This window comes from Eptatretus burgeri, chromosome 6 (genome assembly GCF_056783735.1).
Source record: "Eptatretus burgeri isolate ZD-2024b chromosome 6, Ebu_testis_v1, whole genome shotgun sequence".
Taxonomy (NCBI): Eukaryota; Metazoa; Chordata; class Myxini; order Myxiniformes; family Myxinidae; genus Eptatretus; species Eptatretus burgeri.
Window position 1 is genome coordinate 67,080,056 of NC_140966.1, and position 27,353 is coordinate 67,107,408.

The 27,353-nt window shown below is 42.1% G+C and overlaps 1 long non-coding RNA gene and 1 pseudogene across 1 annotated transcript in view; both read right to left on the reverse strand.

Annotated features, from left to right (window-relative positions):
• The window catches only part of LOC147024989 (uncharacterized), an 87,504-nt gene that overhangs the window by 46,101 nt on the left and 14,050 nt on the right, over positions 1-27,353 (reverse strand). The gene's annotated exons all lie outside the window — the stretch shown is intronic.
• LOC147024990 (uncharacterized) lies at positions 10,031-14,111 on the reverse strand (annotated as a pseudogene).

The window sequence follows — 27,353 nt, forward strand, 5'->3', positions numbered from 1 at the left end:
GTTTTTTCACTTTTATAACTCATCTCATCGAATGTCTGATCATTATACCTACAAATGTCTGTATACAATGCAATGCTTATAAATGCCTGGCGACGCCATCGTTTGTGGCTTTATTTCATTTCCACAAATGCCATAACCTCTAGAATCTCTAAAACTAAGCCAAATTACAAAATGTAAGCTACAGAATTGAAATTTGCAGCAGTTCTGATTGCTAAAAAGTATTAATTTGTCTAATTCGGACATAGTTTGATATTTCGGGCGTCTTCGGGTGCATGGTGTTTATATAACCGATCGGCCATCCCTAATCGCTTGCCAAGCCAGCTGTTCCTTAACAATCTTTTTATTGGACAGCTTCCTTGAGTGATTAAGCCACTTGGCGAGTGCTCTACAATATTCGCACTATCACTGAATACTGTATATCAATTGACTTGAACAAAATTCAGGGGTTACTTGCCTGCATTGGCCGCATTTGGTCATACAGTGCTCGGATGGTGGCTGGCTTGCTGAAAATGTGCAATTTTATTTTACACCATGTTTTCCCTTTTTATCCGATCTTCTTTCATAATACAACTCATCACTTCAGCATAATTAAAAACATATAAAAAAAATTAACATTTTGTTTGTAAAAGTTTCTTCAACCGTTTTGTTGGAGTATTTCCTTAAGTCACTTGGCATGCGTTCTTTAAGCTTTTATGGCGATACCTCCATTCAATACTGTAGTTACTCAGGCAAAATAAATTATATGATTACAATGAGGAAAAAATGTTTTCAGTTCTGACAAAGCAATAAATCGCCACATCATGACAGGATAGCTGAGAGGTATGCATGCTTGCTCTAAGCTGTGTAGCCTGGGTTCGTATCCTGACTCAGCTATAAACTGTCAACCCAGTGTTTCACAGGCAGGGTGATTCATCAATGTGTGTGCCGTCCTTCGGATGGACGTTAAACTTGGTGTACCGTTTGTCAGAATCCCCCATCTCCTTTCCCCTCCCCTCTCTCACCCCTTTCCCTCTCTCACCCCTTCTCTCTCTCACCCATTCCCTCTCTCTCCCCTTCCTCTCTCGCCCACCCCTCTCCCTCTGTTAAGGGGAGTGTTAAGAACTGATGGTTTAGTTTTGAATTTAAAATGGCTTCCCCATGGTGTGACATGTGCAAATCATCTATCTATAATTCCAGCAATCTGTGCGTGTGTGTGTGTGTGTGTGTGTGTGTGTGTGTGTGTGTGTGTGTGTGTGTGTGTGTGTGTGTGTGTCAGTGTGTCAGTGTGTGAGTCACTGTGGCGGTCTCCTCCATAACTCAACAACCATGATACCTTGCGGTCCAAAACTTTGCAAGCATACGAAAGGAAGCCCAAGGGAGTGCAAAAATGTAAATTGGGTGTTTTGGTTATTTTAAACACCCCTTATGAAGATAATTAATTAACAGGCTTATTACATTAAACCAAAACAGGCTTTATCCTTGGTCAGCTGCAATCATCTCACAGGGGTCTTAATCCACCATTTTGTTTTGGCTTAATCAGAAAATGTCTTGCCTTGCAATATGTTGTCACGGTTTCTGTACGATTAAGCTTCATAACCTACAAATCGCTTATGCATACATTGCTGATCGCTGCAATCTTCAGAGCCGTTTCTTATCAACCGATGTTTGTAAGCCATGGCGATACATTCAACAACTGTGTAATTGAGGTTTATTATTACAGTGGTCATAATTTTTACATCCTCGTGGAGGATCTCCAAGTCTTACTCGCGTTGTTGTTCTTCATCTTCTTCTTGTGGACCTTTTTGTTTCACAGCCTACAGTTTTCATCGAAACTTCCTGAAACTTGGCGTATATATGTAAAAATATCCTGCACACACAGAAACCATCTCCGATTTTGAAAATTCCTCCGAGAAAAAAAGTTATGACGTCAAAATTTCTCCGCTAATGGAAATAGCCTAAAAAATTATCTCCAAAACTAGGCAAGCTTTTTGAATTCTGTTTGTGGGAATCGAACAGGGCATTATCAGAGATGAATTACCGCACGTATGATACATCACTATGACGTCACATCAATTTTATGACGTCATTCCTATTTTTTGACATTTTTTGTTTCACAACCCAAAGTTTTCATCGGATCTTCGTGATACTTGCCATGTATATGCACAACACCCACGCACAGGCAGTAACCATCTCCGATTTTGGAAATTATTCCGAGAAAAAAAGTTGACGTCATAATATCGCCGCTAATGGAAATCGCCTATACCATTATCTCCGAAACTAGGCAAGCTGTTTGAATTTTCTTTGTGGGAATCAAGCCGGGCATTAGCACAGATAATTTATCGCAAACCTGATACATCACAATGACGTCATATTCGTTTTTATGACGTCATCATAAGAGGACGAGGATCTTAGCTCATTTGAGCTTGTTGAAAATAAAATTATAAATTGACATTCAAGACAATGTTAATGTGTGAAGTAAACGAAGTATTCTTCAACCGTTTTGTTGGAGTGCTTGCTTGAGTGCTTAAGCCACTTGACGAGTGCTCTACAAATTTCGATCACAAGCTTCCAGGGTTATACTGCGGCTGGGTTCTCCCTGCGGACAGCCCTGGAGGTAGGAAGGCAAAATAAATTAAAGGATTATAATGAGTAAAGCAACGGGCCAAGTGAACTACGAGTTAAAGAGAGAATTGAAGAATGTTTTCAATGGCTACAGAGCAATGAATCCTTACACCATGGCAGGATGGCCGAGACATACATACACGCACACTCGCTCTGAGCTGTCGAGCCTGGGTTGACATCTCAACTCAGCTATAAAATGACAACCCAGTGTTTCACAGGTACGGTAATTAATTGATATGTGTGTGTGTCCCTCAGATGGACGTTAAAATGGGCATCATATCTGCTGGAATTTCAACCTCCTTTCCCCGTCCCCCTTCCCTCCCCCTCCCCTCCCACTTCCCCTCCCCCTCCCCTCCCCCTTCCCCTCCCCCTTCCCCTCCCCTCCCCTACCTTCCTTACTGTTCCCTCCCCTCCTCTTCTCTCATCCACTTTCACTCTCTCTCTCTCTCTCTCTCTCTCTCTCTCTCTCTCTCTCTCTCTCTCTCTCTCTCTCTCTCTCTCTCTCTCTCTCTCTCTCTCTCTCTCTCTCTCTCTCTCTCTCTCTCTCTCTCTCTCTCTCTCTCTCTCTCTCTCAGTCTCCCCTTTTGCTCTCTTCCCCTTTCCTTTCTCACACTCTGCCTAGCTTCCCCACCTCTCCTTGCTCCCGCTGCTTCCTCTCTCTACCCCCACCTTCTCTTTCTCCCCTCCTTCTCTCTCTCCCCTTCCTCTTTCTCTTCTCTTCCTCTCTCTCTCCTCCTCCCCTTCTCTGTCCCACCTCTTTCACTACCCCCCCCTCTCTTCGTATTCCTATCAGTGAAGCGACGGTTGTTGTATGCTCAGAAATATCAATTTGTAAATATTCGTAATAAGTTTATATTCTGTCAGGATTAAATCATTCATTGATAAATCTTATGTGAACAAGTACAGATGCTATCATTCTGTATGAGTCCTACTGTATTAAACAAGAAAAAGAGCAATCAGAGATTGCAAACCCTCACCAGGACTTATTTTGAGTGATGTATTTTTTTATAGGATTTAGGGTAAATCCAATGTGGTTGCCAAACCATGTGACCAATGACATCATACGTGTGAACCTTTTGTTCCTCATGGGCAGGTGGTCATATATCTAAAGTTTTGCCTTGATCTGTTCAGCCACTTCAGAGAAGGTTTTTGAGGGGTTTAAAAAAAAAATGGCTGCCGAATCACGTGACTAATGACGTCATTATTTTTTTTTCCTGTGGACCATTTTATCCCGAGATGACCCTCAAAAATTTTCATACTTATTCGATTTGGCATTCTACATCTGCAATTATGACATCATAATGTCATTAAAACAACCTGGTATCAACCATATGATGTCATTAAAAAAAAATCACACTGATTCCCCATGAGAAGTCCTTGCCATGTGCCGAGTTTCAATTTTTTCCTTCTTGCGGTTTCAGAGATACAGAGGTCCAAATTTTTTCGGTTTTCCAAAATGGCTGCCACACTACATGACCTATGACATCATAATTATCATTCTAACCTTTTGCATCAGTCATCGCACCACTGGTGAAAATTTCGTCTCAATCCTACAAGTGGTTGTACAGAAAAACATGAAATTTCTGTGCAGACAAACAAACAAACGGGCGGACGGACGGACAGACAGACAGACAGACAGACCCAAATGCCATACCCTCTTCGAATCCTTCAGCAAGGGTAATAAGGCAATTGTATGTATGTTTGTATGTATGCATGTATGTATGAATGATGAGGAAAAAATTATCATATAAGGATGAATGAGTAACAGAATGACTCTTCAACGATTCAGATGATACAACATCATGATGCATCACAGCTGCAACTGTGGATTGACAGTCAAAAGTCTGTGTCAGGAACTTCGTTCCAACTTCTAACTATTGCATGAGTGATGCACAGTCCTGGCATGTCATCGAGCAACTCATTGAAAGCCTACTTTGGTTATCTTTATCCTCAAGAAATGTTGGGCTTTTGTGTTTGTAACTTTGTCAAAAAAATTGTTGAATACTAGTAAGAAATCAATTGCAATAAAGTAGATTTACTTTCGGCTTTAGGGAAATCTAATGGCGAGGAATTTAATGTTCCTCCTCAAAGCCCCTTGCAGTGTCATCTTTTCTTATGTGACTATCAGATATGACCCGCTGCTTCGCTGACAGATTTACTCGAAAGACAGAATGTTTGTTGCACTTCACAATAATATTGCATGTCTATCTGTGAGTCTCATTGAAGATTTAGAATTAAGTGAAACATGTGAAAAAGGATCTTTTATAACATGTAATCATTGTTGTCGGTGTTGGCGTCATTGACATCGTTGGGATCGGGGCTGTGGTTGTGGATGTTGTTTCCTCCGGCACCAAAGGTGGGAGGAGGTTACGTTTTCATCGCAGTCTGTCTATGTTTGTTTGTTTGTCTGTTTGTGTGCAGGATATCTCAAAAAAGTTGAGAACGGAGTCAGATGAAATTTGGTGGATGGGTTGCGTGTGTGACAAGGACAAGACGATTCAATTTTGGTGAAGATCCGAATCCGGATCATGATACGATAATGTTTTAAGTGATTCTTAATCATTATGTAATGAGCTAAAAATGATATCTCAAAAAGTTGTGGACGAGTTCTGATAAAACAAGATGGATGAGTTTGATAGGTGAGAAGAACAAACTAATTACCCTTGCCAAAGGAGAGGGCATTGCGTTTGGGTCCATTTGTTTGTATGTTTGTTTGTTTGTTTGTCTGCACAGAACTTTCGTGTTTTTCTCTGCAACCGCTTGTCGGGAAGACACGAAATTTTCACCATAGGTGTGACAAATGTAGAATGTTTTCAGGATCATTATGACATCATAGGTGACATGGTGTGACAGTCATGTTGGAAAAACGGAAAAACTTTGGACCCTGTATCTCTGAAACCGCACCATGTAAAAAGTTGAAACTTGGCAAATGCCAAGTACTCTTCATGGGGAATGTGATTTTGTTATGATGTCATAGGTGCCTTCGTTATGACGTCATAATTGCATATGTAGAACGCTACACCTGATCAGTATAAAAATGTTTGAGGGTCGTCTCGGGATAAAATGGTCCACAGAAAAAACAATTGACATCAGTCACGTGATTTGGCAGCCAATTTTTTTTTTTTTTCAAAAATCATCTTCTCTAATGTAGCTGAACAGATCAAGGTGAAACTTTACAAGTATGATGACCACCCATGAGGAATAAAAGGTTCACACATATGACATCATAGGTCACATGGTTCGACAGCCATATTGGAGTTACCCAAAAACCTATAAAAATCTTCTCCAGAATGGCTGGACAGATTGTGGGGAAACTTCACACAAATGTTCCCCAAGGCCCGGGTGTACAAGGTTATTTAGGAATAATTGATGTCACATGGTTTGGCAGCCATATTGGATTGACGAAAAATATTAAATATTGTTTTCTCTGGAACCGTTAATCAATCGACAAGAAACTTCACAATTATGATCTTGTAGTCATGGGAATACATGTTTTAAATTTCAACTTGATCGGACACATGGTCTGGCAGCTAGAATTTTTTGGGGGGGGATTTGGGTTCTTTTTTTTGTTTGTTTGTTTGAATTAGGCTCACTTGGCTGTGCCTGGATGGGTTTGTGGGTAGAGTAGTCGCAGCTGAAATGTGAATTCTATCAAGGTTCCTCCTGATGACTTCATCTTTGCTTTTTTCTTGTTCGGTTTCCTTCTGATTACTCCAATGTAGTACTGTTCCGATTTTGGTCTTCCATTTGATTTGAATTGAATTTATTTTAATCCCATTCTAAATTCAATTGAATAATAATAATGAGAAATTCAGGGGTCAGGATCAGGTGTCCGAGCAAAGCGGGGTTGCATCACAGTGGGACGTCTTGGTACCCGGTCATCACTGCCAGCGGTTATAAAGTGGCAGTTCTAATGATCTCATTAATTACGTAACACACCAGTACACAAATGCCACTCAAAACTACACGAATCCCACACAAAACAAGTTCTGGCAAGGGTCTGCAATCTCTGATTTCTCTTTCTAGTTCGATTTTGGTTCAGGTCAGGATCCAGATCCAGCCAATCATTGGGATACAAAACGTAAACTGTTCAGCCTGGTGGAGGTTTGCGCTCTCCCAAGTGTCATTCTAGTTGTTTGCATGCTCCTTTCGTGCACTTTTATATATATTTTTCTCTTATTTTGAGAAGTATTACTACATATAATTGTGTGTGCTCCTTCCATGTCAATCACTCTTTATTTAAATACCGTTGGAATAACAAATATGGCACCATTGCTGCTGACTGACTGTTCTGTGCAGCTTCCTGGGGGAAGCATATCTTAATTGTGTTGCCCACTCACAAGCCTTTCACAACACGTAATCATTGTTGTCGTTGTTGTCGTTATTGACATCGTCTGTTCTTTGAGGGGTGACATCAGGAGAGTTGGTTTGCTCGGGTGTTGGGTCAGATTGGCTTGATGTTTATTGACCCACTGCAGCGGTAGTGTTGGGGGGAAGGGGGATGATTAAAACACTTGGAAGAATAGGACAAGACTGAGCAAATGTCACCCGATGAGTTCAGAGGGTGCAGTCAATAATGGGCGTACTGCACGTATTGTTGGAATTGGAAATGCAGGTAGGTGGGCAACAGACGGAGTGTGATGGGTACAGATGAAGGTTGGGTGGTAGGTTGTGCTGGTGGCATGCTATGGTTGGGGGTGAGGGGGTTGGTTGATGGAATTGGGGATTCGGTTTTTGTGGTCGGTTTTGAGAGTGCTGCAGGTGCAAGAAGTGATGGAGTGCTGTAAGTGTGCACGAGAATAGTTGTGCAGATGATGGGGGTAGTGGTGCATATGTGTGTGATTGTTTTTGTCAGAAGTGGAGGGGAGGAAGGTTGACCTGGGAGATTGTTTTTGTCGTAGATGAGGGTATTGAATATGTGGACTCTTAAAAGGAGGATACGGGAAAAAATAGAGTTTTGTGTTGTTTTAGAGGGGCAGGTTGGGGGATATTGATGGAATGTTGGATGGCATTTTGTTGGGTTGCGGGCCAGGGACATTGGTGGTGGTGAATGCGAGGGGCAGGGAGTGGTGAAACAATGTGGGGAGGGTCTGTTTGGAACCTTTGAAGAGGAGGGATGAGTTTTTGGGGAATATTTGAAGGATTTGGGGTTTTAAGTTTTTATCAGGGATTTTGTTAAGGGTCGACAGATGTTTATCAGTGGTTGGAGGGGTGGGGTGGTGTAGGGAGGAAGGGTTTGGGTTTGTGAATATGTGGGGATCCGTGCATAGACATGGTGAATTTGTGTCGTCAGCTGGCAGTGTGCTGAATAAAAGCGGTGAAAGGGGTGGGGAGATTTGTGATACTTCTTGAGAAAGAAATTGGGACTTTTTTAGACTAGACTCTAAGGATTTGGTTGTAGGGTTGTTGCAGAAGGGTGTAGTAAATGCAATGGAATCGTTTACGGTGTTGTCCACAAATGCCAGGAGCATGAATGTAAATATAGAAGAGCTGGAAGCAAGGATGGATGGCAAGGGTTTGACATAGTTGCTGTAAGTGAGACGTGGTTTAGTGAGCAATTTAACTGGAGGACAGGAATTCAAGGCCATAGGGTTTATAGGTGTGATAGGAAAGAGAAAAGAGGAGGAGGAGGTGTGGGAATCTGTGTGAAAGACAGTATTGTATGGAGAGAAAGGTACGACATTAAAGGGAATTAATGGAGAGAATTCTGTGTGGATTGAGATTGGAGATTGCAAGAAAAATAAGATACTTGTTGGATGCTTTTATCGGGTTCTGTCGTGAGGGAAAAGCAGAAAAGATGGATCCGTGAAGATTTCAGAAGGGCATATTGATTGTAGGGGATTTTAACTCCCCAAGGATAAATTGGGTGCAGTAACTGGGAGAAGGCAGAGCAGATGAGGATTTTCTGCACAAAGACCAGTATTGCATTTGGACCCAGTTTATTTATTTTTTTTAAAGCCCACAAGGAGTACTGTGTTGCACGTTGCACCTATTTTGAGTAACAATGACAATATGGTGGGGGAGGTAATTGTCGGAGAGTATATATATTTTTGTTACACAGTCAAGGCCCATGAAAGAGCTAGAACACTGAACGGATCAGGATGCAACAGAACAAAAGAACAGGAGAGAGTGTGGGGTGGGGGTTTGGTGTGTGGGGTTGGGAGGGGGAGTGTTCGGTGTATGGGGTGGTGGGGGGGAGTGTTTGGTGTGTGGGGTGGGGTGAGTGGGGTGAGTGAGGGACCCAACATCAGGGTTGAAGTATTTAATAGAGTAGTCCGGCAGAATAAGAGACTAAAATCCGCCAACCCCAAAATGTCTGTAAAAGTTTTTTTCTCTTCTGATTATTATTATTATTATTATTATTATTATTATTATTATTATTATATAGGGTCCCATTAAACAATCCCAGGTAGGTGTGGTGATGTCACCCTTGGGCAATTTTAAATATTCATGACTTTTTAGATGTCCCCTCCTGTGGGAAAAACGAATAATATTTTCAAGTGATTTTTCAAACGTCTCTGATATTATCAATTAAATTTGTCCATAAAATGAATCAGGTCACAATAAACATGATAAAACACACATGTGTATCATCATATTTATGCATTTAATATATATATATATATATATATATATATATATATATATATATATATATATATATATATATATATATATATATATATATATATATATATATATATATATATATATAACTAGATATAATCAATTTGCTGACTCAGCATGTTCCGACTTATACATATTACGTTCCACATGGCAGCTAAAAATATGACAATATTTACTGCTTGAGAAACTGAAAGTATTAGTATCACATTATATAATACTATCATTATATAATTGTAGTGTGCAATTAAAATGTTACAATCACTCTGTTTTAAGTTATAAGCGATAACATTTGTGCATACATATTGCATCACCTCATTCCAATTGACTGGCATGTAGTTATATTTATGACCCTATCGCATATGTAATACTGACAGTAAATTTCGTTGACTCAGAATTTTTATACCCATGCCATACAATACAATGACACAACAGAAATACGAATAATAAAAACGGAAAAAAAACAGAACCAGAAATGTATAGACTAATCATTCGATCAAGTATCATTTGATATGTACACTGACACAAATTAACACATTTAGAGCATTTGCTCATCATCACTTTTCATCGCTATCCGATGTGTCATCATTATCAGATTCATTCTGTGCTTGCAGATCTTCGATGGTTTTCTCGTTGAAACACCTTTCGCCACCAGAGCATGCACAGAACTCAGGACATGCAATATTGGCACTGCTGCAACTGCATCCCTTTGTTTGGCATGGAGAATCACTTCCGCAGGAGCATTTGAGGAGTTTCAATAACTCTTGAGGCACCAGACTGGTGTCGTTTGGAACAGTTACTGGACTTAGAGATGTCCCTTCCTTTTGCCACCCAACTTTTGTAGGATGTAATTGTGGTGGGTCGGTGTGTTTGGCATGTTGACATGTCGCGACTTGGAAGTGGGCCCGGGCGATGTTTTCGTTGGCTGCTTCAGTAGTCGGTCGAAGAGTCTGCATTTTGGTGATCCTCCAATGCTACGGGTTAGTCTTGATGACCAAACTTTTTGGCGAGCTTCTGTCATGGTTTTACAATCCTCGCGACCGTAACAACACAAGAGGAATTTGGTTTCCTGATCGATAACCTCAGGGAAAGGACAGGCAATATTGCCAATCATGTCCAGGTTGATCTGCTTCTTGTTGAGAACCTTGATGGCAGTTCCTTTGCCAATTCCGTGGTATGTGGCGACAGTATCGCAACCGGTAAGCCCATGTGCAGCAAGAAGATTGCTCATGATGGGACGGCTTTTGTTGACAGTTGCATTAATATCGATCATTATTCGACCTTTTATGGTTGATATCATCATTACCTGTCATTTTATATCACCTTGGACGACAAAGTGACAGAGAAGAGTGAAGACATCAGTGTCATCAGCTGCAACTAGGACTTGCGGCATGTCAGCTTGAATGATTTGTCGAATGATCATGGTGTCTGCCTCTTCATGTGAAATCATCAGGTCCATTCTTTGAGTTAGAACGCTCGATTGTATCTGGATGGGGACCGAATGAGTGGCAGTGATGATGAGTGTTCCACAGACCGTGTCTCTGTGGGTCATCAGATCATTTGTAATAAGCTCAATCAGCTGCTTCTTGTTTGACGACACAGACAACAGCAAACTTTGTGGAGGGAGCCGGGTGGTAGTGAGAAGAGAGTAAACTCTGCACCCTTTGTTACTGCGGGCATTCCTGGTAGACTCTTTGACACTTCCTTCATTGTATCTGTATCAAAGATATGAATTATTAATTGATAAAGAGATGGTAATAATTTCCATTCAAGTAGCCAAGTATTTAGAGGCAAGTTAAATACAAAAATTTAGTGACAACTTGTCTTACTAATCATCACACATACTACATTTAACAATATGTGAGATCTTGGGTGAATCTTGTATGACTATCTTACCTGTCAAAGATGCGCTACACCTGACTTGTTTGCAGATACAAGTGGATGTGACGTCTAAAGCTATCCAGGTCGTCTTGGATGGTTCCCTTCGGAGGCCAGGGTACTGTCCACATTACCGCACAGCCATCCAAGAACACAGCCTGGAATTCTGCACGTCTTATAGGGACTTATACTTTCAGTACATTCTTTAGGGATGACTTTGATGTGGCTTGCTTCATCTATCCATTTCTTTCAAACATGGCTGGAGGTTAAGGCGAGAGTTCGTAAGACATCAAATTCCCAGCATCATAATTAAGCAGACTGTTCTGAAGATGCATAGCCCTGGCATAAATCAGTTCTGTGTCATATACCTTTGGTCTCCGAGCTTGACGTGTTTCTTTGACACTGCCATGGTCTTTACACATTTCTGCAGCGGCAGGTGGAATCCATCTGGCCACGTTTCCTCAAATGCCTTCATCTGATTCAGACCCAAGTGATCGGCGTTGTCAACATTAACAGTGGCGCCAGACACAACCTTGCCGCTAACTATATTCACCAGATCCTGGGGATGCAGACTCTCATCGAAGGGATTCATGCAGGTTTCCAGCTTCTCATGTAAGCTGGTTCTGTCCTTGGAGTCCAAAGTGATTCGGGACTTGCTTTCCTCCTTATGTTTTTCTGAGGATTGTGTGTGAGTGCTTTGTGATCTCATGGAGTCGAGAGAGATGATGACTGTTGCAGGCAGCTAGGCTGTGGGCCCATGTTTTGAAGGTCTCTGGCTTCAGGGTCAGTCCAACTATTCCACTCTTGCCTTTTCCATAGCGCATATACGTAGTTTCTATGGCCATGTCGGACCAGATGCCATTGAAGATTCCACGCTTGAGATGGATTACATGTTTACATTTAAGGAAGTGATATTCCACTTCTTGGGGCAGCTTCTCCATGGTGCGCAAGTAATATAACCCATATCTGGCATAATTGAAGTGGTCTGCAGCAAAGAACAGTGGAACCATCTCACATACTGTAGCTAGATGGAGTGACCAATCACCTTCCAGTTCAGCTCGTTCGTATTTCATTACTGTGAATACTGGATTTATGAGGCATGTAACCCAGAGCCTGGCTGTACATGATTCTTTGGAGATATCACCTAATATCTTCATTAAGCCATCCGTGCTGGTCAAGCTGCTGTGAGTTGTGAATACTGGCTGGAGTAGTTCTTCGGTCAGTAGCCTGAGTGCTCGCACATTGTCAGGATACTTTTTTCCACTGAGCATTTTCAGGACTCCAGCGAATGTGGATTCAAGTACCTGCACAATACAACTCTCAGCCATAAGACTACTGATACACCCCACATAGATCACGAGTAGATGCATACCGCCCAGACGTAGATACACATTACTAAATATGGCTGGATTCTCCCATGACAAGTGGACAGCTACCTTATATAGCTGTTGATCAGCAGTGAACACCACAAAAGTCTGTCTGGTCTTTTCTGTAACAGCTTTTGCCTTGATTACTGCAGCCATCATAGTTGAGGGGCTGGCTGGAGGACTGTCTATGAGAGGTAAGAAGTTGACTGTTGTCTTCGCCTGTTCAGTATGTCCCTGTTCCCTACAGATCCTGGAATTATAGCCATTATACTCCAGGCAGTCAGGTAACCTGATGACGTCTGTGATGAACTTGTAGTCTAAATCCATAGATAGATTCACTGAAACGGCTTCATTTCTTGTTAGATCAGGACATTCAGGATGAACTGACAATGGGATGTCAGGCATTGCAGGTTTCTTGTCACCCACATAGTGTGAAGCTAAGTTGCTCTCGTCTTTATCGTCATCATCCATATCGATATGCTTGTGCTTGTGCTTGTGGGACAGTCGTGGTATGGTGTCTTCCTCTATCTCATTGTTTCTGCAGGGTTGAGTTACGATCATAGCTAGTGAATGGGAAGACAATTTCCCATTTGGCAAATGAATATCGGTATCGAAATTGTCAACAATGACTTGTATGAGTCCATCCTAGTGATTAGCAATACCATGAGACTCATGATACCTTGACGCAGCAACAGCAGATGATTGCTTAAAGAGGCGCACTTCATCATAGCTACAAGTTACTCCATAATCATTGAGGTAACCAAGCTGACTTTTAGAATCTCTGAAGAGAACTCCAAGAGCTACTTGTAGATCGGTGGGTTGGGCTCGAACTGCAGAAGTAACAATGTTGCCAATTAATAGTGCTGGCATTGTATTCTTCAGTCTAGGTGAGATTCCAGCCAGTAGATCCATCAAGGTCTCTGAAGTCGCTTCCTGAACTGTACTGTTGTCCACATTTAGATTGTAGTGCGATTTAGTCATGTCGATGGACTTACACTCCTGTGTGATTTGCTTAGCTACCTTTGCTACACTGGGTTTGATGTCTTCTTGGTCACCGGTATCTTTTACAGCTTTCAAAAGTCTCACAGCCTGGGTGTGAAATGCAAGTATGTGTGCATAACCAGGTGATGATAGGACTAGGATTTCACTGCCAAAATGCTCAGACACTTTACTGACCAGCTGTGCATGGGATAATTCATTTCCACCATGACATTGGTACATTTCAAACACTTCAATGGAATTCCAGAGCTTGTCCTTTTCATTTGACAATGCATCTATGGTGCTAGCAAGAGCTTGCTGGTTCTGATTCGTATCATTGCCAGGGGTTGATGGGTTGATTGCAACATTCTTATGTCCGCGGTATGATCTGTTATTAAAGAAAGTAGCCATACAGTACTGATGGTAGCGAGCGTCAGCTGCATGTAGATCGCTGACAGCACCATCAATGCGGAGATGCACATCTTGAGCCCACTGATCATCACGCTCTGAACATTTGTCCAAAATGTTCTGCTTGTATGACACCATCTCTTCACCTCTCTTGGACAAGGTTGATCTGCACAACTAAGCAGGTTTCCACCTGTCAGGATGTTTGCGATCCTTCTCAAGGACACAATTATCACTGCAGTACAGGCACTGTGTGAAGAAATCAAATGGAGCAAAGGAGTAACGTAACCTCTTTGGAGGAGGAAGGCGAACTTCTGTAGATTTCTTGCCATGTTTAGTGTTAGACTTGGACGTGTATCTAAACACACAATTCTTGTGATAGTTAATGGTAAGATCCTTCGTTTCAGAGAGCTTCTGTGTCAAGGCAATATGGAGATCGTCCTCGTATGCTAGACTAGCAGAAATAATGGAATGGACGTGACTTAGCCCCTTGTTCTGGATGCAGGGTTGATCATCACATTTGTATTTATCCTTGAATATACAGTTTGCTGAATCTGCATCCATCATTCACTGACCATCACCTGAAAAGAGAACCACCAACAAATTAATATATATATATATATATATATATATATATATATATATATATATATATATATATATATATATATATATATATATCGTATTATAGTATCTGCTGTCTCTGATCCACTTCATGATGTATTGATGAATTCTGAATGAAATAATGAAATAATTTGATTATAGTTGAAGTGTCATTTAGCACCAAAAGAAAGGGATGTATTTCCAATATCACCTGAAATAAATTTAAGAATAATCATGAAATCAATAGAACTATTGATGAAGATTCTTTGAATTACCATTCCGCTCATAAACTGTGCTAAGAAAAACATGTGAAAACTGCTGATTATGTGCCATTTGGGATATAAAAAAATTAAGTTAGCAATCATAAATAAGACAAATAACATATTTACTCATCAGTAGGCAATATATATAGTTCAACCAGTGGATACCAACAATAAACACGCACTATATCACGGGATGTGTATGAAATTAGTAAAACATCATATTCGGTTGGCGGCCATTTTGAAAAAAGTCAGTAAAAAAATTTGCTCAAAGGTGAGATCACCACACCCACCAAGAATAAATCATAAATACCTTATAGAATAGGAATCAGAAGAGAAAAAAAAAACTTTTACAGGCGATAAGGGGTCTCGGTCAGTTCTCCCGGACTCGAGGGAGACTTGGACAAGCAAGGAAAAAAGACAGAAAATGTCATTGCCCCTGTTATTTTAGTAATTTTGCTGCACGGAGTTAAATGGCTAGCTCATATTTATTTAAACCATAAAATGGCCGCCACTCTACCATTCAGCCATCTTTGATCAGATAGCAAAATATAGTTAGGTGCAAGTGTATGCCATCATGTACTGCGCTTGTGCCAGGGTTGAACGAAATCGGACCATGCATGTCCAATAAATGGTTGGGAACACGTTTCAGTAACAAAATGGCCGCCAGTCGGCCATCTTGAATATAATCTCGAAAAAAGAATGATGGGAATATGTAAGCCATCGTTTATTATTATCTGTGTGCCAAGCTTGAATAAGATCGGTGAATGCATGTCTGAGAAATGGTTGAGGACGTGTTTGTTACTAGGTTTTTTTTACAATTAAAATGGCCGCCAGTCTAGCAGTTGGCCATCTTTGATCAGATAACAAAATAAAGTGAGGTGCATGTACACGCTATCATATACTCACTCTGCTTGTGCCAAGTTTGATCAAAACCGGACTATGCATGTCTGAGAAATGGTTGGGGACACATTTAAGTAGCAAAATGGCCACCAGTCAGGGATATTGCATCTGATCTTGGAATAAAATGACGTGCTTATGTAAGACATCATTCCTTATCTGTTTGCCAAGTTTCAACAACATCGGTAAATTCATGTCTAAAAAATGGCTGAGGACGTGTTTAACATTGGGGGTTTTTTTTACAACTAAAATGGCTCCCAGTCGGCCATATTGGATCTGATCTCGAAACAAAATGACATGCTTATGTAAGCTATCATTCATTATCTGTTTGCCAAGTTTTAACAAGATCGATAAATGCATGTCTGATAAATGGTGGAAGAAGTGTTCGATACCGGGTTTTAGTTACAACTAAAATGGCTGCCAGACTACCAGTCGGCCATCTTTAATCAGATTGCAAAGTAAAGTGAATTTCACATGCATGCCATCATCTACTGTGCTCTTGCCAAGCTTGAACAAATTTGGACCTTGTATGTCTGAGAAATGGGTGGGGACATATTTAAGTAACAAAATGGCCACCAGTTGGCCATCTTGGGTCTGATCTCGAAAAACAATGATGTGCATATGTAATCTCTCATTTGTTATGTATGTGCCAAGGTTGCACAAGATTGGCAAATGCATATCCGAGAAATGGTTGAAGACGTGTTTGATATTGCTTAATTTGTTTTACAACTAAAATGGCCACCGGTTGGCCATGTTTGATCGCAACGTGAAACAAAATGATTTGCATATGTATAACCTCATGTATTGTCTTTTTGCAATTTACAAATAAAATCGGTCCATACATGTCCAAGATATGGTTGCGGATGCACACAAGTACGCACACGAAAATTGAGACCAAATCCCCGAGCCCCCATTTCAAACTAAGTCCAATGGGGACTAATAATGGTTGTGGGGAGGAACGAGAGGAAGGGGAGGATGCATGGGGTGTGCAGGATGGATATAGGAAGAAAACTCTCAAAATGGAAAAATTGAATATTTAGAAGAAGGTGGGCTTGAGGGTGGGGTAGGTTAAGAGGGGTAGAAAATATCATGGTTTTGGATGGGGGATGATCTGGGGACAAACAACCAGAATGCAAGGAGCATAACTACATGAGTAGATGTGAAGTTCAGCATCGTGGTGTAAGGCTTTTGGATTACAGGAAGGCAAACATTAAGCATATGAAAAGTGATTTCAGAGCAAAATAGATTGGGTAAAGTGAGTGGGAGGGCTGCATCGGAAAAATTGGCAACCTGCAAGGAGCAAATGCATGGGGTGCAGAGTAGGTATATTCCAGTGAGATGTAATGATCAAGGCAAAAAGAGATCGGGTTGGTTGAGCAGGGAGGTAAGCAGTGTAATTATGGATAAACAGAAGGCATTCATTAAACACAAAATAACAGGGGCTAGTAAAGAAAATAACTCTGCAAGCTGAAAGGGAATCTGAAAAGGATATAGCCAAAATATTAAACCCAACAGCAAGACATTATGTAGGTGTATGAGGGGTAAGGAAAGGGTTAAGAGGAGTGTGGGTCCATTGGGTTTTTATTTATTAACATCCAGACTGTGGCTTCTTTGCGGCATTATTTTATGTGGGTCACAGCTGTGCTGCTGATGCAATGCCCCCTGTTACCAGTAACTTGGGACTCATTTTGCCAACCTCAGAGGGATGACAGACTGAGTTAACCACCTGGTGTTAATTCAATGGTGTGTCAGGGGCTTGAACTCAGGACCCGAAAATCTGAACGAAAATCTGAAGCCAGCCACGTTAACCATGAAGCCAACACCAGGCTTGGCTCATACAGTAAGAGCACAGGAGAATTAGTGAATGATATGGGTGAGATGACAGGCTTATTAAATACTTTTTTGCTTCTACATTTACACAGGAACAGTCAGGGGAATTTCCAATAGCAGAGAGTATCTATCTCGGTGGTGAGCAAGGGCTTTCAGGAGAGATACAAGTCGGAGTAGAGGAAGTGAAGAAGCAGGAAGAAAATTAAGGGATGATAGAGCTCGAAGGCCAGTTTACATACATCCTCGAGTATTGAGGGAGATGCCAGAGCAGATTAAACGTGGTGTTATCAGATGTACTGTATTGAACAGCTTGTTGCAGTCAGGACAGAGACAAGAGGTACCCTATAGGGGGTTGTTAGCTAAGGTGAGGGATTGTGGTGGGGCCGGTAGAGTATCTAACTGGATTGGTAACTGGCTTACTTATATGGATCAAAGAGTAGCTGTGAGTGGGAGGATGTCTGGTTGGGAGGTTATTAGTAGTGGGGTACCTCAGGGATCAGTACTCCGACCATTATCCAGCAATCCAGCATTCCAGCAATATAATTCCAGCAATCTGTGTGTGTGTGTGTGTGTCTGTGACCGCTGTTTCTCGACAACCACTGATCTGATCTAATTGAAACTTGCCATGTATATTGCTAGGGACCTGAGTATGTGCCTTTTCAAGGTTTGATATTAATCGGACAAGTGCTTCCCAAGTTATGGCCATTTATTTACTAACCAATGACATGACACGTTGCTGCGGCCATTTATTTACCAACCAATGACATGACACGTTGCTGCATAGGCGTGGCTGCGTAGACCGGTGTGGGGCCGGCCGACGATGACGTCACAGGCCGTGCCGGTTACATGGCAGTGAATGTCATGGCAAGCAAAGACAGGGAGGTAAAACTTGATTTTAATTTGGATTTTAATTAACTCTGTGTGTGGAGGTGTGGTTGTCGTGAGAACGTGAGAGCGAAGGAACGGCCTGTGTGGTTGTTATTTCTTGCACGCGGTTTGAAATTTTTTTTTTTTTGCACGTACGGCCACGCACGCACCTACGGGCATGCACTAGTTATTTATAAATTACATCAATTATTTGGAGAGTGAAGTTTAGAGTCAACTTTCTAAATTTGCAAATGACAATAAAATCTTAGGGATAAGGTAGATAGTCGATACCTGAGAGAGGTGGAAGGGGAAGGTTGATTACATTCAGGACTGTCCAGATACTTTAATAGATTGGAAAAAAGATTGGCAGATACAGTTTTACATCAGGAAGTGTAAGGTGCTGGGGAAGGCTCAGATTAATGAAAAAAAGGGATTTCATAATGCAAGCGTCAGTCTTTGAGCATGTTGCATTGGAGAAAGATCTGTGGGTGCAGGGGTGTAGTCCGGCCGGAGTGCACCAGAGCGTCTCTCCGGCACCTCAATCCATCCGAGGTGGAGTTTAGCAGCTCTGCAACAGTTTAAAACAAAAATATCACCCACGATCACAATTGGTCGAGTTATTGTGCTTTGTCTGCTTTCATGGCTTTTAAGCTCGTCCTCGTTTCCGTCCTCTGGCCAAATAATTGAGGTCAAAGCTTGTCCCAAAACTTGGGTATGTCGATACTGTTGGACACTTTGTCTAGGGATCGATATAATAACAATGCAGGTTATATGCAACACAGACACGTATGGATTTTTGAATACAACAAGATGCAGAAGTGAGACAAACTTTCCAACCACTTTATATCCAGATTGAGTGAATTATCCCATGTTTACAAAAAGTATTTATACCCTTGAAGACGTGAAGGCATGAAAAACTTTTCGTTACTGCAACCATTTGAAGTCTGGGTGGATCAGTGATGTGGTTGTTCTTGTGAAGAATGGTTATCAGATTGTATGAGCAATGGTAAGCCTATAACACATAAATTACAGGACTCAGGTTGGCAGAGCAGATAAGCACGATGTATTTATGTTAACATTGTGCCGATCGCCTCTGCCATCACCTTAAATACTCTTGGATGTATATCTGGCCCCAAAACTTTATCTTCTTTCCTCAATTCCAAGAAAGAAAGAAAGAAAAATATCTTTGTTTTTTAAATTGCATAGTTTTGTCAAAAAATGATGGTTAGAGAGTAGAGACGAACTGATCTGAGTTTTTGTTGAAATGGAGGATTCTGAAATGTGAGATTGAGTGGATGTGAATACTATTCTTTTGTTTATCCTGGTGAAATGTGTGTATTTCATTTTTCACTCATTTTGGGGACTCCAATGGTTAGTGTCATGTTAAAGCTTGATGTGATGGTAGATCTGGCGATGAAGTCACAGCAGACATTTTTGCAGGGTTCCAGCACCTCAACATTTGGCTCTACACCACTGTGTATGCTTGGTGTTGGCTTTAATGGTTAGAGTGGTGGGCTTGGGATCCCAATGTCCTGAGTTCAAATCCTGCTTGGCTGTTTAATTAATACCAGGTGGGGTTGACTCTGCCTGTCATCCTGCCGAGGTCGGCAAAATGAGTGCCAGCTTGCTGTTATCCTGTGTCGGAGTGGCGACCCGTCCAGGATTGCGACCAATAGCCAAGGAGACTGCTTAGGCAGCACCAACGCTCTAACACAGAGTATGGTCCTGATGGATGGATGGATGGACTACTGTGTGGGTGTGTGGGTGTTGTGAGCAGGTGGCATAGGTTGAGGGTAAAGAAGATGGCAGTTAAGACAGTTTTAAGGCAGCTGTCTTTGAGACAGAGAGTGGTTAATGCATGGAATGGTGTCTTCTCAAAGGTAGTGACAGTTGAGGGGTGGATAGGTTTAAATTGGAATTAGATAGGTACCTGTATACACTGGAGGTAGAAGCGTATGGGAATATTGGCAGAACTTGTAGGTAGCTTGTGTATGGATGGGTGATTGATACTGCATGGATTGGTATAACGCAGGCAAGATTGGCCGAATGGCCTCCTCATGCACAAACGTTTCTGGTGTGTGTGTGTGTGTGTGTGTGTGTCCTTGTGTGTGGAACCACTACATTAACCTCTGTGTCCTGCAAAAAAGGCATTTTTATGATTCAATTGATATGACGTTTTACAATTTTGAAACTTTTATTCCAAGTGTATCAATGATTAGCTTTGCATTTTTTTTTTTATTACTGGAAACCTTTAGAATAGAGTCTCTCTCTCTCTCTCTCTCTCTCTCTCTCTCTCTCTCTCTCTCTCTCTCTCTCTCTCTCTCTCTCTCTCTCTCTCTCTCTCTGTCTCTCTGTCTCTCTGTCTCTCTGTCTCTCTGTCTCTCTGTCTCTCTGTCTCTCTGTCTCTCTGTCTCTCTGTCTCTCTGTCTCTCTCTCTCTGTGTGTCTCTCTGTCTCTCTGTCTCTCTCTCTCTGTGTGTCTCTCTCTCTCTCTCTCTCTCTCTCTCTCTCTCTCTCTCTCTCTCTCTCTCTCTCTCTCTCTCTCTCTCTCTCTCCTTTTTGATTAGTGCCTTTAAAACTTGGCCAAGTCACTCTCCAGTGTCAACTTCTCCAACTGGCCCAAATGGCTTTGGCATTCAGGTCTTCTAAGATTGTTTTGTTAAAATGACTTCTCTTTCTTCTCCAGTATTTCCTTCATTGTAGACTGTGCACCTTTCTGACCACGATTCAAATGACAATGATTGCAAAGGTCACACGGATTCAAAGAAGAATGAATATATGTATCCACTGGACTTCAGAGCAATAGCATAGCTTCTAATGGAAAGCAATGGAATCTATAATCCCAACTGAGGATAAATTATTAATCTTCCCTTTCCATCTGATCACACTGAACTAGCTTTATATTTATCCTTGTCGCTAGGTGCTTGAACTACTGGGTCATCTAATCGACAGAGTTTCTTCGACTAACGTATTGGCAGCTCATCTGTATCATTTCAACGAGCTCCGTTGAGATAGCAGAAACTTAGCTGTGAAGGATAGTCTTCCAGAAATCCTGCTGGAAGCTTCCAGAGAGAGACTTTTCCAATGGAAAAGGCTGATGAAAATGGCGCTGAGAGATTGCAGCAACACAATTGCTTTTGCTGCAAGGGAGCAAGATTGGATATGAGAATAATTACAGGCTGTGAGATATACCTGAAGAGTTTTGAACTAAAGGCTATTTATAAAGAGTGTTTTGTCTGTCTTAAGTTGCAGCTTAAACGAGTTTAAAATAAATTCTACTCTTTTGCCAAATCCACTTGTTATCTGCGAATATTTTTGGAATGTGTCGGTTGCTCAAAATGTTCCATGAACAAGATAACCACGATAGTCGTAGAAACCCAAATTTTTTTCTTCTTGAATTTGTACAGTAGGTATATGATTAATAAATTAAAAAAAAATTTTTCCAGCATCACCTCAACTCGCTATCTAATGAATAACATTCATCGGATGTATGTCTGTCTGTATGTCTGTCTGTCTGTTTGTTCACGTTTTTTGCAAAGACTGCTGGGCCGACAACCACCAAGTTTGGCACATAGACAAAGTCCGACCCAGGGGTTGCCCGAAGTGTATTTTCATCCACAACCTCAGCCTTTAAAGATGCCGAGAACCATAAGACCTTTTTTACATGCTTGAAAGAAGACTTTATACATGCTTGGGAGATAAGACCCATGAAGACCCCGAAGGCCCATAACACCCTGAAAACCATTGAATTGCCTGAACACAATTAAGACACTTTAAAACCCTGAATACCCCAAAGACGCTTTGGACCCCAAAGAGGGTTAAGATCCCAAAGATTCTTGAATATCCTTAAGACCCCGAAGACCCTTTAAGACCCTGAAGTCTTTTGAAGACCCTAAAGGCCACTTACAGCCAGAAGACCCCCAAAGACCCATAAGACCCCCAAAGACCCTTAAGACTTTGAAGACCCTTCAGAACTGTAAGACCCCAAAGACCCTTTAAGACCTTAAAGACCTTTAACACCCCAATGACCTGTAAGACCCTTAAGACCATATAGAAACTTAATACCCATTGGTGTTCTGGCTCTCCTGGCCCTGATCTGCCTGCCCCATTCTTAGCCCTGCCAGCTCTGCTGCTTCTCCCACTTCTCCGTACCCCCTCCCTCCAACCGGGCAACACAGGGTAACCCTGCTAGTATATAAATAATAAAGAAAGACCCACCCACATCTCTGACCTGTGAATGGAGGGAATAACCAATTAGCTCTCACATAATCAATTAAACCCAGTTGGCTCGGATTATATCAATAAATTGACCCCTCCATTCCCTTTGGATTCTCATGTGTGTACTGTTTGTGAATGTCTTTACAGATGTGGAGGAACTCTGGGAAGGGTTTAAACAGCAAAAGGCTTACCTTAGTAGCCTTTCTTGGTTGGATTATGCAGCTTCTTCGGCTGGAAGAGCATGGAAGGAGTCAATTTATTTATATAATCCAAGCCACCTGGGTTTAATTGATTCGGTGAGAGCTAATTGGTTATTCCCTCCAATCACAGGTGAGAGATGTGGGTGGGTCTTTCTTTATTATTTATATATTGACTGCTTTTGACATTTGGTATATGCTTGGTTGGGAGCCTCCTTGGTATGCATTTCTGTCTGCGCTGTCGCTGATGATTCACCAATAAGCAATGAAACCGGTCCAGCAGCTGAAGGGGTGTGTAGCGTTGGAATTCTCAGGTGTGTACGATTTGAGAATATCTTTACAACTGTGGCTTTATGGTGAGGATGGCAGGTTTGGGATCCGAGGGTCCTGAGTGCAAATTTCACTTGGCTGTTGAATTAATACTAGGTGGGGTTGACTCAGCCTGTCATCCTTCTGAGGTTGGCAAAATGAATACCAGCTTGCTGGGATGATTGAGCATTTTGAGTATACTGTACTGTGTTGGAGTGGCGACCTGTCCAGGATTGTGCCCAACATCCGAGGAGACTGCTTAAGGCCCGGTCACACCTTGACGTTTTAGCCAACGTATGCCGATTTTTGATTTTTTTTTCTAAAACGCTGGCACACGTTGAATACGTTATGGGTAAGTTTTGATAACATTGAGAGCACGCTGAAAAACACTGCCATACGTCGTTGTACGTTGGCTTTAAACGTTGTACTTTTCGGTTGTCCTCAAATTTTTTCATGCTTGAAATTTCACGACGTATGCCGGCGTATGACTCACACGTTCCGCTACGCTGGCCACAAGTTGTATGCACGGTCTGCGATCGTTGACAGACGTCAACACATGCTACTTGTAAGTTAATCATAAGTTGAGACACGCCGAGGTAATGTTTAGCGTACCCGAAACTTATTTCTAACCTATGATTACCGTGTTGTTGGCACGTTACGCGATCGTTGCCACACATCGACAGACGTTACTTTTAAGTTACTCATAGGCTGAAAGACGTCGGTATAATGGATCGTCCGTGCGTCAGCGTCCACGGCCACGGCCAGGACACTTATTTGCAGCATTCTTCAAACTTTTCTTCGGCATGACGAGGATGTTCACACTTCGATGTCTAGCTTGGCTATGATTCCAATTGTCCATCGGCAGCGTCTATTTAAAATAGTCGAGTTTGAGCGTTTTAACACGTTCAGAAGAAACGCTTCAAATTTCCAAACCCCAGCGTCAAAAAAACAAAGGCGAGTGACAGCAATTTAAATCGTTCATTGTAAACAATGAAAATAGTTGAGTGGTACCGTTTAAAAGTCGTTGAGTGTAAAAAAAAATCCAATTGTTGAGCGCAAGCATCTACTTTCAATAGTGGAGATGCAGCCATTTAAATCGTTGAGTGGCAGCCTATGAACCTACCCGTGGACACGCGGACGCAAGGACGATCCATCATAACCCACACCCTCCCCCTCACACTCACCTACTACTGCCAACATGAACAAACTACTACTAATACTAATACTGATACTGATACTGATACTGATACTGATACTGCTGACATGGACATCGACTCAAAAAGGAACTCGAAAACACTGTTGGGTTCCCTTTTATGAGCAGCATTTTTATATACCAATTCCCAAAACCGCTGGGAACACGTCTTTTATATGGCAGTTGTAACCTAGAAACACGTTCATTTTTTTTTTTTTGTCGACCGGAAGACGTCATTGGAATACGTCTACATACGTCGATGTGTGTTGGGACTACGTAAATAATTGGTTCAAAGCACGTCAAACATAAGTTAGAAATAAGTTTCGCGTAAAAAAGACATTACCGTGATGTGTTTCGACTTATGAGTAGCTTATAAGTAGCGTTTTTGGACGTGTGTAAGCATCCACATATCGTGTGTAAAACTTATCCCCATCGCATGCGGAACGTGTGTCATACGCCGAGTACGTCGTAAAATTTTGAACATGTTTAAAATTTCTTGACGTACTCTACTTACTACGACGTATGATAGCGTACTTTAGCGTTCTACTCACGTATACCAAACTTACTCATACCGTATTTGACGTACGTTTTAGACACATTTTTCTTAGGTCGGCATACGCTGGCAAGATCGCCAAGGTGTGACCGCGATGTTGTCACTTCCATTTCTACGGCAGTTATGATTCGAATCGTTGTGCATCAGCCTTTTAATAGGCTACGTCACGACATCGTCGGCGATGCGTGCAACGCGCTATGCCTAAGTTAGACTATCGTTGGGCATCGGTTGTGTAGGCCAACAACAGGTTCAGCATTCGTTGGTATAAGTTATCTATAACACAACGAAACGTTCTGTGTCCATTACTAATATGTTATGCATACGACCAACTCGTTATGAATACGTCCGAATCTTAAAAAAAAAAACATCAAAAGTTCAACGTCAGCCAGCGTTTTACATACATTTTAATATGTTGCCATCGCTGGCTAAAACGTCAAGGTGTGACCGGGCCTTTAGGCAGCACCAACACTCTGCACAGAGTATGGTCCCAATGGATTTGGATTTGGATTCGATTTACAGCTCTGGATGATCTCTGGGAAGGGGTTGAAACAGTAAAGGGCTTACCTTTGTCACCTTTCTTGGTTGCTTTATGCAGCTTATTTGGTAAGAAGAGCATGGGAGGAGTCAATATATTTATACATAATATACAGAATCTTATTATGGCTTTAAAAACTGTATGCCGAAATTGAAATGCACACAGCATGTAGACTCTTAGAATAATTATTTCCTTAATGTACATTAAGAATAGTGCCTTCCCAATAGGGTTATGTTATTAAATGCATTGGGTTGGGTAGCTAGCGCCCCCTTTCAACCTGTTGGGATAATAGCACCTTCAGCGCGTAATGATGTGTGCCATGACTGCCATCATCACAGAGGCTTTGCGTCATTTTACTGCTGTGGCTTCTCGGCATGTGCGAATAATACCAGCATTCTGGAACCTTCACACAGGTCATGGCTTTAGAAGTGCATGCCAAATTACAATTTTTTTGTTTAAAGCCCCACCATGTCCTTGTATGTCTGATCATCTGTATGGATGTCTACCCTGCACTTTAATTTAATGCTCTTCTACCCCTGTACCGTATTTTGTCTCCCTAATCCCTGCTCACTCCTCTCCCCCTGAACACGACCAGTAAACGGACTAGGACATGACACAGCCCCCCTGCAATAATTGCCCCAATCCCTGGCTTTGTGCCATGAACATTTTTGGACATGTGGGGTTCATCCCGGGTGCATGGGGGTAAAAGGTGATTTTCCCAATGTTAAGTGTGGAGCTCCAATCCTGGCGACGACCAGAAAGACCAACTGAGAGTATATCCAGGTGGGAAGCAGAATGGGCAGGGCTGCGTGAGCAACCCCCAATGGCTGGCAAGGGGTCAGGTCATAAGATCTGACATGCAGCTCTTTGGCCCCACATGCCCCAGGGGCTCTAAAAGCGTGCCCAAGGTTCTGGTTCACTCTCTCTCTCTGCCCCTGGTCATTGCTCTTGCTTCTTCCCTGGTCCTGGACACTCCAGATCATTCTCTCTGCCATGGTCATCACTCTCACTTTCTGCCCTTAGCCCAGATGCTCTGTATCTCTCTCTCTCTCTCTCTCTCTCTCTCTCTCTCTCTCTCTCTCTCTCTCTCTCTCTCTCTCTCTCTCTCTCTCTCTCTCTCTCTCTCTCTCCAGTTCACCACACTCTCTGCTAATGGTCATCACTCTTGCTTCTTTCTTGGTCCTGGACACTCTGGATCGCTCTCTCTTTATCTGCCCTGGCCAGTGCTCTCACTCTCTCTCTCTGTCCTGGTCATCATTCTCACTTTCTTTCCTCGTCTCAGATGCTTTGCTGAGCTGGCAGAGATCTGCAGCGCTCATGGATGTCAGCTGGCCTGTTCTGACTGAGCTTGTTGACCCTCAGTTGTGGAGTGCAGTGTCAGGGCCTTTCCGGAGAGCAGTATCAAGCTGGGGAGGGAGACAGTTCCATGTATGGTAGGCTGAGGCCATCCTGCCCCTCCCAATTGTCTCCCTGTGTGTGTGGTCTGATGGATACCCTTGTCGTGTTATCCGGTAGGTAAGGAGTAGGGTAAGTTAAGACTGTGACTTGTGCATTTTCTTTCTTTTTTTGTGAATACACATTTTGATTGCCTTTTATTGCATTTCCCCTTTAACTGCCCTGGTTATCCTTTGACTCCATTAAACCCTTGAGTTGCTTTCCCTCCTTCCCTGTACCCCACATTGCTTATTGCAAATATTTTATTATTTTTGAATTATATTTCCAATCTTCAACTGGTTGTCCTTTCTTCCATTGGTCCAGCCATGTCTGTCCATAGATTAGCTGGGAGATTATAAATCCCCCAACGAATTGGCTCTCACATCAGTCCGGCGTTGTGCGAGCGGTAAGCTTGGCCGCCTTAATCAAGATTCAATAAAGGTAAAAGTAGCACAACTGATGAGGGCGCAATTCCCTGAAAAGAAAACTGCATGTATCCCAGTGAAATGGTAGTCAGACGGAGGACACTGGGTCACGTGGTTAAATTGCTAGTGTTCGCGGTCGATTAGTGACCCACCACGACAGGGACTTATTCATGTGCAC